Below are 16,530 nucleotides of genomic sequence, written 5' to 3' on the forward strand. Positions count from 1 at the left end.
GGCCTCCAGAAGTAATGTCACTGGTCATTGTATAACTATTATTCCATTCTAAACCTTGAAGAGGAAGAGCAGTTAGTACATGTGCTTTCACACAACCAGTCCTCATTGTGTCATCTTGTTCTGATCCCCTGACACACTCCCCTCAACATGCAAGCATGACATAGCATATAATTTTTAAGCAAACACAGCATTTAGGAAGTTTTGCTGTTATTTTGTATTTTATATAAAAATTGTTCCTCTTGGAGTCCACAGTCCTCTTCATGGTAATGGTGTAGCTGATTGGATCAAAGAATAAATGAGAAAGAAGCTGAACTTCTGTGCCAAGTTAATACTTTGAAGGCAGGAGTTGATTTATGTCGACAGATATATGGGTGAAGGCGGCAGTAATCAGCTGTAAACGTCAGCAAAACTTGCTGTTACATTACAGTTCAACTCTTTTTGCCAGAAGGGAAGTTAGCTTCATTGATTTGACCACAAATCCCTGTGTGTGTGTGTGAGTAGTGAAGAGTAAACAATGTCTAAAATAGCATCAACATCTGGCAAGAGAGCAAACCAAATGCACAAAGCAAAATACTCAGTAGATGTTTAGCGCATTATTGCGGAATCAGACTCTGACATAGTGGACTCTGATTTTGATGTGAGTAATCTGGAGATTGAAAACAAAAGTGAAGTACCTGCATCAGCTGATAGGTCCCCCAGCTGACTACAGTGCTGAACACACTCATGTACCTGACACAATCTACGGCAATATTTGCCTGGAAGGACTACCCAGACATAAATCTGTGGAAGGCAAGCTGGCTACCAGATTACACCATACGACGCAGCATGCTAGTGGACACTACAGATTACCAGCCACTCAACTACTTCAAGCTGTTTATTTTCCAGAAAGTGCCTTTCAGCTTCTGAGTGATGAAATAAACAGGTATGTAATAGGTATGTGAGTTCACATGCTGTAGAGGCTTATAGAATATAAAAAAGAATGACATTTATCATAAATATTTATTTTATGTTGATTTATGTGTAAAATCATTGCTTTGTGTGCTTTTCAGAAAGCTACGTTTTTTGGAATAAATATTCATCCTTGAGCCAAAATGAAAAAAAAAATAGCCCTCAAAGAGTTAAATACTACTGTTATGAGGGAGTCGGTCCATGAAGAATGGAGAAGGCTCCTTATTCTTTTCTTTTTCCCATGGATCAATTCCTGGACAAGCTCAATACATTTTATTAAAGGGGTTTTACTTGTTTTATGCTATCTAACAAATATTTTAAAAATGTAAACCTTGGACTGTTCCTGGTCATTGAAGGAAGTAGAAGCCTTCTATATTTATTTGCCTAGCTTTTTGTGCATGAGGATTGACAGGCTATGGGAGTTGTTTTTGGGTCTTAGTGCATATAAAATTCACTTAGTGGCATAATTGTGAAGTACTGTGGTTTTCTGAAGTCCAGCTGTGACATTTTTTATATATTTTCTGTAAATTTTGGTTAATAAATAAACTTGCTTTTTTGTTTCTATTGACTGTTTCCAGAAAACAAAAGCACGTTTCTTTGCATTTAAAGATTTGTTTACTACCTAGAAACAATTTCAAAGGCAAATCTTTACTGTTGCTACATCATATTGTGTGACTTATGCTGACATGTGATATAATGCAATGTTACATTTACCCTAAGGAAGCACATCTCCAGTGTCTAAAGAAATTTTTTATAACAAGATATGCCATGATTGGCTATTGTAAATGACAGGAGAGGTGTTCAGCAGTGGGAAAGTCTTTGTCTCAGTTTATTTAAAAACAATGATCAAAAAGAATGTTGGTATTTTGGAGCCCCAGGGTAAAGATGATGTATTAGCGATGGAATTTTTCATGGACATTTTGAACACGGTACTGTATATTGACTATAATACTTGTTTGAGCTGTGTTAATTCCAAAATGAACTATTTGATCTTTTATAACCAGTAACCCTGCGATTCTCGAAAGAATCGCAAATCCAAGAATGGCAATCACTTTCTGTTCCCTCTGATATTTGGAGGGATGAAATATCATGGAGGGTGGGTACGTCCGGGGAAATTTCATTCAATTAAATAAACATATTTGTACTAAAGCGGTTTTGTTTTTTGGAGCCGTGACTCTATTGCTTCTGCTGACACCGACTGCTGGCACAGTGGATTAGAGCAAGTTTAGTTTACAGGTTGTGTTGTTTGGGCGCCACCTACTGACTCTGGGAAGCCGCTGGGTTTGACTCTGGGGCGCTGAGGGGCTGTGCGCATGCGCCTCGGTGCGCCCTGCGTCCAGAATGAAAAGTGATGGAGGGTGGGAGCGTCCTGGTAAAGTTTTCATTGAATTAAATATAGATATTTGTACTAACATTAACCAATTTATTAAAACAAAAATGGAATTGTAATTGTTACATCATTTAAGTCCAAAATGTCTTTGAGTTGTTGCACTTATATATAATACTTCATATTATATTAACAATATGAAGTAAACTGGAAAGCAAACATTCATAAAATGGTAAATACAAAGTAGTTAATCAAATATCTCTTTATAAACAACATTTTGAGTAAAGATGGTTTGCTGTCCTTGAATTAGTTCTCCCTGGTATGGAGTAGTTACAACCTTTACTTAATAATAATAATAATAATTCATTACATTTATATAGCGCTTTTTTCAGTACTCAAAGCGCTATCCACACAGGGAGGAACCGGGAAGCAAACCCACAATCTTCCACAGTCTCCTTACTGCAAAGCAGCAGCACTACCACTGCGCCACCTGTGAGGACTTTAACATCACACGAACACCGAACTCTTGAAAAGGCAACATAAAGTTGTCCATGTGCAAATACAGGCTCAGAAAGGTAAATGCCCACTTTGTCCATGGTTTGTCCTTGGGATTTGTTGATGATCATGGCAAATGCAGCCTTAAAGGGAAATCGCCGTTGTTTAAGGTTAAAGGGTAATTCCAGGTTAGAACTTGTAAGGTCAATTCTGGGAATCAAAGCAGTATTGGTAGTATGGGTACTTGTGTCTCAAATAACATGGGTTTTCAACCAAGTATTAGAAATGAACATTTTATTTCCAGTTATTTAATTTGTCCAATTATTTTTGAGCCCCTGAAATGAAGGGACTGTGTTAAAAAAATGCTTTAGTTGCCTCACATTTTTATGCAATCATTTTGTTCACCCCACTGAATTAAAGCTGAAAGTCTGCACTTCAACTGCATCTGAGTTGTTTCATATAAAATTCATTGAGGTAATGTACAGAACCAAAATTCGAAAAAAGTTGTCTCTGTCCAAATATATACGGATCTAACTATATATATATATATATAGATATATATATATATATATATCTGAATATATAAAATAAAAGTCTGAATATATAAAGTCATTCTTGAATATATTTTTATTTTGCTTTGATATATGTTATTAATCCCTGAGGGGAAATTGTCTTTTCGCACAGCCTATGGAGGTAAGACTGCAGTGTTAGCCATTATACAGCACTCCTGGAGCAATTTTTAGGTTATGGGCCTTACTTAAGGGCCCAACGGAGTAGAATCCTTTCTATATAAAGTTATTCCTGAATATATAAAGTCAGTGTCTGAATATATAAAGTCAAAGATTGAATATATAAAGTCATTTTTGAATATATAAAGTCAAAGTCTGATTATATAAAGTAAAAAGACTCAGGCACATTTCTAGTAAAGTTAGTGGGTCCTAATAACATATTGTGAAATTAGTTTCAAGCATAATTTGCAAAATATAATTTTAAAAAACAAAAGTAATATATTTAACATTACGCATGTATATATTGCATTTGTAGACCAGATGTATTTTTTGAATGGGCACATTGTTGGATGTACCTTAGTAGGAGTACCTGTAGCATAAAGTCAAGCAACGGAGAATAGATCATTGATCTGCTTATGCTTTTAGTTTTAATAATGTCATTTAGTACAGATGTTATAACATGGGCAGAGTGGTAGCTTAATGCTACCTTTTCAGCCTTACTGGGTCAGATGTTCTTGCTTGATTCAAGGTCCTGGTCAAGGTCTACATAGAGTTTGAAAGTTCCCATTTTATACATGAATGAATTTGTACAAGTGAGTGATTTTTTACAACTGTTTTACTTGACTGTTTTTTGTTTCACACTAAATACATTAAATATCGTATTGTTTTTATTGCTAATTTGCCCATTATTTATCAGGTGTTATCAAAGGTCTGGAATCCTGTATTCAGTGTGTTATATTTGTGACTGTGACCTGCATGACCTCAGTTTTCACTCAGTGCAGTCAGCACTTTCCTTGGAACAGTCTGTGGAGAAACAAACTTTGCATTGCAAACTTTCACACTCCTCAGTCTATCAATCAGCTACACACCAAGCACTATGGCAAGCTGTTTTAGTTCTTCTTTTTGATGATATAAATCTGAAAAATGCTAATATAAAAAACAACAAATTACAAATCAACTGAACAAAATTTGATTTTGTCACTTTGAAATTTTATATTGGATTTTTTGAGCTTGATTTTTGAAATTGAAATATAAAACAAAATTTCAAAACCTTGATATCAAGCTTTATATTATATGTTTTAGAAAAGCCAAGCAAAATGACACCTTTTATTGGCTAACTAAAAAGATTACAATATGCAAGCTTTCGAGGCAACTCAGGCCCCTTCTTCAGGTAAGATGTAATCATGATCCCTTGTGCTTACCATTGTGAGGAATGTGAACTGATGTATGCCAATTTTTCTGCATTTACTTAGGGTCTGATAAAACCTTGGAATGTATCAGAGCCTTGCATTTTGTGCCCCAAATGCCAAATAACCTAGCAACCTTTGTACCGATGCCAATAATTGGCATTCTGTTCGAATGGGTCAAAATTTATATTGTTGACCTGTTCAAACTATTGGTTTGGAACCATAAATACACACTTTTCTTGTGTGTATTTATGTGAGGTCCTCACAGACCAGTCGCCCCATGCATAACACCATGCGTAGAAGTCACACTAAAACATGGCATACAGACAAAAGCTGAAATGTTCGTACGCACAAAAAAATCCAGATACATAAATCTGTGCATTCGCCAACTTCCACTTTCTTTCGCTCCATAAATCCCGGTCACCATGAAAAGTAACGCACGTGCACACGTCTGCTACCACTCTCCAAACTCCTCCCAGAATTACGCCTCTTTGAATATGCAAATCAATATAAATAGCCCTTAAGCTCAACATTCTGTGAAAAGGCAATGGCAAAAGCATGGGGGGAAATAGAAGAATTTCAGCAAATACCAAGTGGAGGCAAGGAAAAACGTACTATTTGTTGGTTTAAACAGTGGTATAAACAACAAAAGGAAGTTGATTGAGTGACATAGAATGTCGGAGAAACTCAAAAGCTCAAGTTCAAAAAGTCGCACAGTGCCCGAAATAAAAAAGAAGTTGTCAGATATCAAAGTCGCCATGAAAAGGCGAGTGGTAGCCCACCGTCTGAGTGTCATATGAAAGCTTATTAGGGTACAGAGAAAAGAAAAAAAAATAGGGACACAGTGGAAAAAAATCTCGAAATGTCAACTTTAATCTCGAAATTTCCACTTTAATCATGTAGTTTATTTTGTCATTAAAGTAGAACATCATAAACTTCATCTTTAAATCGTTTAATTTACTAGCTTCTCAATTCCCATCGTAACTAAAGTACGTTAAGTGATTTGTTTTATATGTGTTCTTCTATGTGCCTCTATGTGTGTGAATCACTACGTGCTTCTTAAACGGGCTTTCTCTTCCTCCGACAAAACACAGAATCCATTACATTTGTGATATTACAGCTCTCTGAATAATTTAAATACTCTGATATCACTTTAATGATGATAGGAATTAAAGCATGTATTAAACATGGGAACATGGTGGTGCAGAGATTGTTCATGCCTCACGCAAGATGCTTGCTGCACTGTGCACAACCTTCGATGAAATAATTTATTGCAGCAGTACTGTCTCTTTCAAACATACTAACCCCCAATTCCTGTCCTTCCTTTTCTTTCTCCAAATACCCAATCGCCACACAATCAGCTCTGTAATAGACGTTAACCCATCTGTAAGCTGAGAATGCCGATTCTTCAAAACTTTTAAGGAACATTGACATATCTTCGTAGTACATGTTTAATTATTCTATCCATCTATCCTTCCAGTGTCATGCCAGCCCCAGCAAGAATACAGCGTGAGGCAGGAACAATCCGTGAACGGAGCACCAGCTCCTTGCTAGCACTGCGACACCATGTCCTCGCATTTTAATTATTAACAATATAAATTATTTAAATGAAGTTAAAGTTTTATCTGTATAATATAATAAACATAATTTGCTGCATTTCATCTTAAAAATGATATCGTCATGATATGTAAATACGCGCTTTATAAAGTGGCTCAGGTTGTGCAATATTATAACCGTATCACAAGTTTACAGTGAGGTAATTGTACTTGTAAGTACAAACAGTTCTACAAGGAGCACTTCATGGACTGATTGATTGCGTTTATAGTTCTTGGGATGAAACTGTTTCTGAACCGTGAGGTCAGTACAGGAAAGTCTCTAAAGCGTTTGCTGTATGAGAGCAGTTCAAATAGGCAGCATGGCTGAGGCAGCGTGTGCTAGATGCTGTGTACCAATAATTCTCTTTCCGATGAGCTGCTGTAGAGCTGTGATTCCACACTCAGATATAGTGATATAAATACTCCAAGTGGTGTAGGGAGAGTAATATGGAAAAAGATGATCCGCTGTGGCAACCCCTAATGGTAGCAGCTGAAAGAAGAAGAAGAAGGTGCAGTGAGAGTAGCAACCCTAAAGCAGGTATGGTATTTGGAATAGTTTGGCTATTCCGTGGACCATTTTATTATTACAGGTTAATTTCAATCAGATGCCTTAAACTAATAAACAATATACGGTTAATTTCAGTGTATATGATAAAGCCGCGTCAGGGATGTGGATCTAAAAGAGAAAGGGAAACCACACTGGAACAAAAGCACTGCTTAGACGCTGGGTGCCACCAGCCTGCAAAATGGAGCGGAGAACTTGCGTACGCCAGGGTTTGAGCTACCATGAAAATATGCGTGGCTTAACACCAAGTTTAGGTTTTATACATCGCGATTTGAGCATGGAAACTGGAGTATGCAACATTTTTGTGCGTACGCACCGTTTATACATGAGGCTGCAGGAAACTCTGGATACCTCTAGCAGGTTACCTCAGAGAGATTGCTAAGCTTCTAAGCATCACCCATCTCAAAACACCAGTTTGCCAGATTGATTGAGCATTTTAATCAACAGGAGAGCCTAGGTTAAGCGGCTACCTCTTGTGCTCTTCACTTTCTGAGAGATACCTCAGGCTTTGACTGGCTTCTCATTGTTTGAACTCCTGTTTGGAAGACAACCTCAAGTATCCCTTGATCTCCTAAAGGATGGCTGAAAGAAGGAGTCAGAACCATCTCTCATTATAACTGAGTACCTTGTGCAACTGCACAAGCGACATGCGAATGTATGATCCTTCTCAGAGCACACTTGGAGCTGGCAGTGTGTCAAAACCGCAGCTGTTAAATCATGGTATGGGCCTACAAGAGTTTTGTCCAGGGGATCGGACTATGGTCTTGGTCCCCATGTCAAATCCCAACTTCCTAGCCCACTGGCAGAGGCTGTTTCAGATAAAGGAGTGTGCTGATGCCGTTATACAGCCTAAATGGTGCCCATGGGAGTGTGTGTACCATGTAAATTTATTGAAGCTCTGGCGGGATAGGGACGAGGAGCCTTACTTCCCTTCACATGGACTCCATGCTTTGTGGATGCCTTGACCCTCAGTTATGGTGAACTGCTCACACAGCAACACAGATGGGAATTAGCAGTGGTGACACACTCAGTATGGGAAGTTGTGCGTGTGAATCTTGAGCAAAGCACCATCATGTCATTGTGCCTTATGATACTGTCACCAAGCCTGGGGTCATAGTATGGTAATGCCCTGATCAACTCCCGGTGGTGCAAAGGGCTGAGGAAGAGTTGGAGATCAGAAGAACGCTGGTCCTGGGTGAGACTGAAGAAAGTTACAGCCTGTGGTCTTGTCTTAACTGTTGTGGTTCCCAGTCCCAATGGTATTTGGCACTTCTGTAATGACTTACATTGGCTGAACCAGCTCTCCCCATTCAATGCCAATCTCAAGCCCCAAGTCGATGATCTCCTAGAGGAGTTGGGAAGGACACAATAATTATCCAAACTAAATAGGAACAAAAACATATTTGCAGATCCCCCTGACTGGGCTGGAAAAGAGAAAACGAAGTTTAGCAACACATGTGGACACTGGTGGTGCGGTGCCCTACTTTTTTGGCTACACAGGGTTACAACATCCTTCCAGCATCTGGTGGACAGAGTCTCACAATGGATATACTGCTTCCTACCCGAACGATGTAGTTATCTATTCTATCACCTGGTAGGGCCACATACAGTATGTCTTGGCTGTGCTCATAGCCATTGATGTGGCTAGTCTGTACATACACCTAAAAAAACATTACTTAGGCCTGATGCATGCCAAGTATCTGGACTACGCATTTGGCAAAGCCAAGGACAAGCCACAATGTTCTAAAGTTGTAGCCATTCAAGACTGTCCCCAGACTCAAACATAAATGCAAGTATAGGCTTTCTGGCTCTTACAGAGTATTAAAAGCATTTTGTGCAATGCTTCTCAGAAAATGCTTTGTTTTTAAAAAGTCTTACTCAAAAGCATGCCATGAGCGTTGTGGTGTGGACTCTTGAAACCAAGTACATTTTTCTTGACATAAAAAAGGCCCTTATGTCTGCTCCTGTACTAACCTCCTCTAGTTTCTCTTTGCTTTGTCTTCTCCAATAAGACATGCCTGATAACAGTCTGGAGTGTCACATCATCAGTGGAGTAGAACACCCTGTGATGTGTCTAAGCTAGAAACTGTTGACAATGGGAGACAAGGTACATGGCAACTGAGTATCAGGCCCTTGCCATCAAATGGACCATCACCAAACTTCACTATTACATATTCTGAGGCAAGTTTACCTTGGTCACAGACCGCGTGTCCTTGCAGTGGCTGGTGACACACAAGGAAGCCAACTCTTGCGTATCCCAGTAGTTACTCAGCCACAGAATGTTAACAAAATTTAAATATGTTGAATGCATTCTCGGGCGGCACGGTGGCACAGTGGTAGCGCTGCTGCCTCGCAGTTAGGAGACCTGGGTTCGTTTCCCGGGTCCTCCCTGCGTGGAGTTTGCATGTTCTCCCCGTGTCTGCGTGGGTTTTCTCTGGGCACTCCGGTTTCCTCCCACAGTCCAAAGACATGCAGGTTAGGTGGATTGGCGATTCTAAATTGTCCCTAGTGTGTGCTTGGTGTATGGGTGTGTTTGTGTGTGTCCTGCGGTGGGCTGGCACCCTGCCCAGGATTGGTTCCTGCTTTGTGCCCTGTGTTGGCTGGGATTGGCTCCAGCGGACCCCCGTGACCCTGTGTTCGGATTCAGCGGGTTGGAAAATGGATGGATGGATGGATGAATGCATTCTCTTGCATTACATGTTAATTTCCTATCCATTAACTAAACTCAAAAAGCAAAATATTTGTTTTTAGAAATTTTATTTTCACATTAGAATTAAACTGTCAAGTTATCTGATCACTAACTGCAACCACATAATCATTAACTAATATTGGCACGTAACCAATTATACCAAGATAATTAACATATTACAAACATAGCCACCTATCGTCACAAGTAGAAGACTGCTCATGTGATGTAGGGTATGTGGCAGGCTTGTCAGGTTATGAAAGTCAAATGTGTCTAAAACCACCTTCACAAACACACAATTTTTAGATTATTGTTATGTTCAGTGTTTGTCTAACATGATTGGTGATTCTATGCCAGTGAAATTCATTTTTATATAAATCTAGCTATTATAACATTTCAACAAATTATGTTAATTTTCCTAGAAATAGAAACATAAAGCATGTAAACACACTCATTTTCAGTTTGAATGGACTTAAAGTAGCCGAATAAAAACAAATTTACTCAAAAATATTTTTTTTGCTTAAAACATATTTATTGTGAGTCAAGTCAACCTAAGGTAATTAGGCAATAGTAATATAATCTATAAAAGGCTTCTGTGAAAAGGGCTAGTCATTAAAGCAAAGAAGTACATTTGTGTTGTTTCTATGTAAATTATAATTCTTAATGTGACACCCATGAAAGTCGGTAAAGTAAATTAAAGTCAATGTAAAGTCAAATTAAAAGTCAATTTTAGTTAGCTGAGTTGTAGCAAAAACCCTAAAGAATTATTTTTCTAAGTGATAGGTGAATGGCCCAGATGACCACTCCTCATGTTATTTGTACTGTTTTATCTTTGAAAACACAATAAATAGTTTATGCACCACATTCTGACCCATGAATTCCACTCAACGACGTTCTCAATGGTCTGTGATTGATTAAACCACCTTAAATTAACAGTCTCAGTCTGGAGTTAACTGCATCTCAACTAAATGCAGTGACATCACAGTGAAGGATTTTGTCCGCTGATGATGTTGTTCCTTTTTAATTCTCCTTAGTCCAGTTTTTCCTTATGAAACATTAACAGGCTGACTTGTTTTTACCACTAAAGCCAATTACATACATGCCCCAAAAATGTGCATTCTTTCAAAGTCATTAAGACGTCTTCCTTGAAACATGGTAGCCGATATATTTAAATATGATGACATGCTAATTTCGTTTTAATTTCTACGACTAAATCATTGTAAAACACCTTGCTTTCAAAATCCTTTATTTTGTCAGCCTCCTATTTCTACATTATAAGCAAACACTAGATATAACATAAATTGTAAAACATTTTTTCTGTTTCGGCAGATTAAATTCTCTTCTAATTTTACTTATTGTGCTAATATCTCTTTATGGGGAAAGTTCTTTTATTTCCTTAAAATGTTAATGCTAGTTTACAAAGATCCAAATCTCATTTAGATGTTACAGAGTATCTTAGGATGAACAAACATTAGAACACTGTGCCGTCAGTAAACAAAATATAGGAATTTGATATTGGTTTTTGTAACTTGATATAAAGGTTCTGAATTGTGGTAACAGTATTTTGAACTACTGTATAATAGATTTTGAATGTTAATGTTGGATATTTATGTAAAATGTCAAAAGATACTTAGGTGGGGCAATTTACCCTAGTCTGATTTGTGAAACCAGCTCTTGTAGCTGTTCCCAGTTATCTTGCAAAAATCATTGATGGGATTTGATATTCTGATATGCCACTGTGAGGGGGCTAGTTAAATCTTTTGTATTTGTAAATTGGGGTTGGTGAGAGATTGCTGCTTGCTCATTGAATATTGGAAGGATTGACAGATTCTGAAAAATGTAATAAAACAAAGAAATGTCAATACCGCTTCTTTTTATTAATCTTTATTTCAGAATTCAGAATCATTCTTGGTTACATTTTTTCTGATTTGGTTCTGCCATTTTATTTTATAAAAATATAGTATATTCTATGAAATAATTCTCTTATGCAACCACAATAAATGCAAATAGTACCTATGTAAACAAAACATAGATTTGCTCTTAAAAATGATATTAAATTGTGAGGTATACCTACACAAAGAGCTTCCTCTGTATGTATAAAGACATGCAAATTATTTTTCCAGTAAGAAATGTGATGTGCTAGAAAAACAAATCAGGAATGCAAATACAGTAACATGCTCACACTCTCTATATAATTTAGGCTATAGCTGTGAAAAAAGCATCTACTGTACATTGCTTTCTTCTGTATGGCAAAGATGTCATTTTCTTCCAAAAACACAGGATTTTTGGAATCCCTACAGCTCCTCTTTTTCATTACCATGTTCTACATTTTTTCTTCTGTTTCTGCACTAAATTGCACGTTTTTAGAAGCTCTAAATGGAATTAGAATGCCAGGTCACATCATGATTGGAGGAATTTTTCCAATTCATACCAAGGTGGAGAACAAGTCTGATGAACAGCCAACAGATTTACATTGCTCTGAGTAAGTTATGCTTTATGCCTTTTAGAGTCTGCGCTAAATTAGAAGTGTATCAGCTTCAGTAGGAAAATTAATAAATTAGCTCAAATGAAAAATTTTAATTCAGTTTTGTTAACAATTATACCCACTTTACACTGTAATAGCAGATCATAGTTTTCAGAAAGTTAGCAATGAACTTGTGAAGTTTTCTACTTTCAGTCTTTTATGTAGCATATTTAATGAGTACACTATCCAAAAATGCTCTAGAAAACATCAAGAACAAATACATATACAATGAAAGAAATAAAGCTGAATACAAATGGTGAGTTTTTTTTTTTTTGTTAAATATAACAGGCAAAAATAACCCTAAATATAAATAGAAGTATAATTTGTGATTATTTATATTAGGGTGGTGCAAAAAAATGGAAAGACAAGCAAACATTTCAGCTGTGTTGATGCAATAATGGAGTATTAAGTTTGGCTTAGCTTGCCTGTAAAACAGATATATTTAAATAGTCCAATAAATAAAAATATTAGGAATCTGCATAACCAAAAACTCATCACAATTCTCCATGCAAGTCAAATTTTTAATGTATAACATGATGCAGAGCCAATATGAGTGCTGAAGGAAGAGTGAATGCAGCTCATGACTCACTGTGGTTGGCAGTGTGGTGGAGCAGGGTGCCAACTCAGAGGATCTGAACCCTAGTTCACTGCCTAGTGGAACAGCCTTTTGTTTAAGGTTGTATTTACTCTTTATTGGGTTGGTTCTTCGAGTTCAAATACATACTTTTGTTTGATCTGTGATTCTAAATTTGTGTACTGTAAGATACTGAGTCTGAGTATGTTCTATAATGGCCTACTATCCCTTCTAGGACTTGTTCCTTCTTCGCACCTTTTGCCAAAAATACAGGTAATTTTCCTCTGGAAGTCAGAACAAAACAAAAGGGTTATAGAATAGAAAAGGTTTGTCAAATCATTCACTGAGTGGCAATACAATCCCCAGAGATTAACTTCATAACAAAGGACTTTGTTCATGTGCAGATTTATAATTTATTTTCTAGAAAACATTTTTTAATACAGTATTGCGCTTTTAGGAAGATGTAGTCCTTGTGGCAGTGTTAGTTGACAGGTGGGAGCTAGTTGTGGTTGGTTCACTGGTCCATCACAGAACACACCCATGTATCCACAGCACTCAGTTTTGGGTCAGCAAGCCATGCACATCTTTCGAGTATACTGTACCAGCACAACCAGAACCCCCACAGGCACAGACAGAACAAGAAAACTTCAAACAGAAGGTGTCTGGATTGGAGTTTGAAATCCAGGGTCCTGATGCAGAGAGACAGCAGTGCAAACCATTCTTCCTACAGATCAATCACAGTGATTTTAAATCTTTATATTTATTATAAATCGGTACGAAACAGTGTAGCCTAGTTGCTAACACACTCAACTGTAAAGTAGAAGTTTTTAGTTTAATTGTTGCTTCTGATATATTCACTAACTAGTCTTCTATTCTTTAACAATGAAAATAAATATTAAGATTATAATTAAGATAAATATTAAATATTAAGATGCACTTGTAAAGTACTTTGGGATTGTGTTATTTTTAATACATGAACTATGTAAAAAGCTGTTTGTTTTGGGAGTAGTGAATGTTGCATTTTTGTAAGAGCAATACAGTGTCGGAGCAGACAGCACTTCTGACTCAAAGTGCTTCAACACTAAGTCAAAGGTTTTATGCCTGAGCCCAAAACTGTGTTGTTAGCTTGATTGGCCCAGTATGTGTGGAGATATCCTTGAGTGTTTTTACTACTTTAGGTTTCTTACACCCATTCTCGGGGTACTCCCAAACTGAATTGATGGATGGATGGATGGATGGATGAATGGATGGATGGGAATGGAGTTTGCATTTTCTCCATATTGCCATGGGTTTCTTAATGTGCTCAAAGTTTCTTTCAACTAATCGATGATGTGCTTCTAGTTGGACTGTAAAATATTCCAAGTATGAGTATGTTTGGCTTGCAATATGTCATTGGCCTATTCAGAAGTGCTGCCATAATGTACTGTACATCGCTGCAAGTCTGTAATGCAGAATGAATTCATAAAATTAATGGAAGGATTGTTTCATGAGAGAGCTTAGCAGTCGGTCAACTAATTATATCTTGTTTCCACAGCTGATCCATTGGAATTTCATATTTTCTACTTATGTAAAGGATACAGTCACATTCATCAGTTACACTAAATAGTATTTTTCGGTGTCAGCTAGATTGTTTGCATGGAAAGAATAATGAGAAAAAGGGTTTTGGAAGGATATTGACTCTAACTTATTAAGTTTTTATTTAATATTAACTTTCAAAACAAGCGCCATTATAAGTCACATTAGACTACAATGGAAAGCATGTGGTATATAACAAGGTAGTTTTGAATGGTAAATAATAATGGCAGATAAAGAGAACAAATTAATACTACTTTCATAATCTTTTTTTTCTTTTTACTTCATTAGTTTGTTCAGCTTTGTAGAAAAGAAACATTTTCACAAACATTAAAACCTTATTCTTTGCTTCTGCACACATGCTATTAATGTGTATGTGTATTTGACATATAAAGAAATGGTCAAAAATAACCAAAGTAGCTTTCTGATTTGACCACATTTCTAATTGTAAGTCATTGGAATCCAAAATATTAACTCATTTAATGCATCATAACAAACAGATTTTGGAGGATGAGAGTCTTTCCCAGCAGCAGAACGATGCCCTGAGCAGGACTTGTGATCATCGCAAAGCCTTCGTGCTCACACCCAGAGGCGGCCTTAGGGGTCAGCGGGGCCTAGGGCTGTCCAATGCCACACAGGGCCAGTTATGTCAAACACTGTATAAATTTGTGTGCAAATTTATTTATTTATTTTTAAATAATTTTATTGATCTTATTGTAATCATTCCATACAAATAGATAGATTTTTACCAAAAATTGGATAGAAAACAAATCAACCCCCACCCCTAAGAAAGAAAGCATGGCCAACGGAGTAAAACTTAAAGCTTGTAAAAATACATAAATTGATGAGTTTAATAGATGGATAAAGTTAAATGGAGAAGAAAAAGAAATTGGAAGAGAGTTATTTCCTCAGTGCTTTAAGAGCTTATTCTAAAATATTATTTATTAGATCCTGGAAGGTTTTAAAAAAGTTCTGCACATATCCTCTGACTGAGAATTTGATTTTTTCCAATTTCAAATAGTATAAAACATCAGTTACCCACTGACTTAAGAGAGGAGAGTTAGGATTCTTCCAGTTTAGCAAAATATGTCTGCGTGCCTATAGTGTAGTGAAGGCAATCACAGTTTGTTTGTCCTTCTCCACTTTAAGCCCATCTGGAAGAACACCAAACACAGCTGTTAATGGGTTAGGATGGATTGTGACACCAAGGCTGTCTGAGAGGCACTTAAAAATTTTTGTCCAGAATGATGTTAATTTGGCGCAGGCCCAACACATGTGACCCAGTGAGGCAGGAGCTTGGTTGCAGCGTTCGTTGGCTCTTGCCCTGGAAACATTTTGGACAGTTTTAAGCAAGACAGATGTGCTCGATATATAATTTTGAGTTGAATAATTGTATGCTTTGTGCATATGGAGCTCGAGTGAATTCTCTGCATTGCTACCTTCCACTCCTTTTCTGATATGTTGAGTGAGAGATACTTTTCCCATTGTTCTCTTGGATCTTTGAAAGGGAGGGACTGTAAAATAATTTTATATACTGCAGAAATGCTGTTTGAGTCCTCGAAACTGAGCAATATTTTTTCGAGCATAGAGGAAGGTGGGAGATGGGGAAAATTGGGCAAGTTCTGTTTGACAAAGTTTCTAATTTGAAGATAGTGAAAGAAATGTGTTGCTGGAAAGTTAAATTTGGAATGTAATTGTTCATAGGATGCAAAGATGTTGTCTATATAAAGATCTCTAAGCAGTTTAATCCCAAATGTTTTCCAGATATTAAAAACTGCATATGCTTGTGAGGGTTGAAAAAGGTAGTTGTGTGCGAATTTAATAAAAATAATGTTAACACACACTGGATTTTCTCATTACAGTATTCAGCTAAATTTTTGCAAGATAACACACGGACTTTATCAAAATGTAACTGATGAATATAACTTGACAAATACGCACGAACAGGATATTCAGACCTCAAAAGCGGGGCCCCCTTAGGCACCGGGACTGGGGCGGTCACCCCACTTGCCATTCCCAAACGCTGCTCTTGCTTACACTCACTCTCACAAAGGGACAGTTTTGGAATCTCCTATTAACCTAACCTGCACATCATTAGTGAGAGAAGAAAAACTGAAGTGCCTTATGGAAAACCCAAGGAGTGTTAGTATGGAGTGTGTTATATCTATGGACAATAATATTGTACCAATAAAAAGGAAGAAGACGGAGACAGGTTCAAGGTAATAAACTTTAACAGGTCCTTTTTTAGATTACACGTTACACAGTCTTATATTTTATGTCACTTCCTTTAAGCTCCCCAATACCCATAATTCCTTATCACTATGGAATC

The sequence above is a fragment of the Erpetoichthys calabaricus genome, chromosome 3 (assembly GCF_900747795.2).
Source record: "Erpetoichthys calabaricus chromosome 3, fErpCal1.3, whole genome shotgun sequence".
In the NCBI taxonomy this organism is placed as follows: domain Eukaryota; kingdom Metazoa; phylum Chordata; class Cladistia; order Polypteriformes; family Polypteridae; genus Erpetoichthys; species Erpetoichthys calabaricus.